This window comes from Anneissia japonica, unplaced genomic scaffold (genome assembly GCF_011630105.1).
Source record: "Anneissia japonica isolate Jap-2015-1 unplaced genomic scaffold, ASM1163010v1 scaffold288024_len131450_cov157, whole genome shotgun sequence".
Lineage (NCBI taxonomy): Eukaryota > Metazoa > Echinodermata > Crinoidea > Comatulida > Comatulidae > Anneissia > Anneissia japonica.
Genome location: NW_022732698.1, coordinates 63,089 through 65,354, shown reverse-complemented (window position 1 = coordinate 65,354; position 2,266 = coordinate 63,089). Strand labels below are relative to the sequence as shown.

Genomic DNA, 2,266 nt, shown 5'->3' with positions numbered 1-2,266 from the left:
ACGCACTTAGTGAAAAAGTTTTCCTCCATTAGTGGAAAAGGAAGGGCACCTTTTGCGTCTGGATATGAAGAGCTTGATTGCAAAACCCCTTACATCCACTTTCTTTTCTTCAAATTTGAGTTAACAGTGGTAATTATATCTACTTGACAATACACACCATGCTAGACTATTGGTTAGTTATAAAACACCTTCCATCCAGCTCAAATTACACTAACAAAAACTACTTTTGATACAAAACTCCTTACATCAATAAAGCATTTGTTTCAAAATACCTTACGTCCATAAATAGCGCCCTCTAAAAAATATTAACCAATGAAATACAAGATTTTGTACCACATGACTGAACAGCTGATTGACTGCACAGTGCACATGCTGTTAGACCTTTAATCTTTTTTAGTATTTTGTGCGCTGTTCTGTTCATTTTGTAATTGCTTTTAATCCTTAATCAAGTAACTCAAATAATTAATATGAGTAGTGAGGATGAACATGTTGTTGTAAACCTGGAGCACACAAAAAAAAGAAAGAAGAATGCATCAGAATGGAAGAGAAACAAGACTAAACTAAAGCGATATTCTGGTGAAGGTAACCTAGTAATTTATGTTATTAAGCCTAGTATACCCCCTTTAAGTGGGTGTTTATTGAAGACAGCTAGGCCTAGCTAGGTCTAAATATACAATGCTGATTTCTCTACAAAGGCCCTGTAATTTTAAGGCCTAAGGGAATTGGTTTTGCCTGTATAGGCAATCAATGCTCTGCCTCAAATATTTAGTTTAATAAGAAGTATTGAAAATGCAGTAATTACTGTTGAATTAATTCTTACTCTACTCTTATTTTTTACTTTTTAAAAATTTATTTATAATTTTTAGGTAAAAATCCAAATACAAACTGCAACCATGACGGTCCTCGTAGCTATTGCAGAAAGCAGGATTTTGAACCAGCAGACATCAGGGCTGTTTTTGATGATTTTTATGTTGATTCTGATAAGCAACGTCATGACCAATTTCTTTCATCTCTAATTATTCTGAGACCTGTAAAGCGCACAAGGGTTGCCGAAAACCAGCGAAAGAGGAACATTTAATACTCTATTCATTATCAGGTACGTATGATTGAACAATGTATACTCATTCAAACTTACAATGTTGAAACAAAAATATAACAATGTATGAAAAGTCTATTTTGTTCTTGTTGGTTTTTTTTTTTTTTTTTTTTTAACATTAATTATATTTTCTTACTTTATATCCTTTGAATAGATTACCAGTGAAGACGGATATTATCATGAAGTATGTAATAAGACATTTTTGGCGATTCTCTGTGTCAGCCCCGATAGAATGAAGAGGATTGCAGCACACAAGTGGACCACAAATAATCCACGCTCTGAAAAAAGAGGTGGAGCGCGAGTAAAACCTGGATACGCTGATCTCAAAGAAGAGATTAAAGAACACATCAGCAAGTTCCGCTGTGTTTCCTCCCATTATGGCAGAGGCAAGACACCTCATAAAAAGTACCTACCGAGCCATCTAAGTGTTATGAAAATGTATAAACTATTTTTACAGAACTATGAAGGGCAAATTGATGTAAAATACACATACTATTACAATATCTTTGTGGGTTGTTTTAACCTAGGATTTGGGAATCCCACCAAATTGAAGGCATCAATAAAAGTAACCAACGATGAAGAACAAAAGAAAGATCTTGTCACAGAGCTACTTGTTCATAAGATGCGAGCAAGAAAGTTTTACAGTTTGCTTAAGGAAGAACATGATGACTCTGTTCTCACTATCTGGCCTGATGCAAAATCAAGCGTTGCCAAAATCGCCCATTGGCGAAGCGTATTATGCCTGTCAGCTTTGTCTATACCTTTTAGGCGTCGTCATTCACCTTCCTGGTGAACAGAAGAGGGATGACGTCTATTTTTATACGTGGGGAGAACACCAGCAAGGTAGAGGTGCTAATTCAGTTGCAAGTGCAATCTCGCATTTTTTAGGTCGTTGTCTGCAAGCACCAAACAATATAAAGACAATTCGCATTTTCAGCGACTCCTGTGTTGGTCAAAACAAGAACTTTAATGTATTATCAGCATTACACATACTGGCATCAAAGCACAATGTCACATTTAAGTATGTATTTCCAGTGCGAGGCTGTGATGTTCTTGGTCGGACAACATATGAATGAACAACAGACGAACGTTTAACTCAACTAATACTACACTTTAATCAACACTTATGTTACAGGTTGCTTCCGGTTTGATGGCGTGGTAAAAGGCGCG

General features: G+C 36.0%; 1 long non-coding RNA gene across 1 annotated transcript; it reads left to right on the top strand.

Moving 5' to 3' along the window:
* Positions 1-343: 343 nt before the first annotated feature.
* On the top strand, positions 344-2,260 carry LOC117115754. The gene is made up of 3 exons (XR_004446604.1): positions 344-582; positions 867-1,096; positions 1,251-2,260. It is a non-coding gene; the product is annotated as an uncharacterized LOC117115754 (long non-coding RNA).
* Positions 2,261-2,266: the final 6 nt, after the last annotated feature.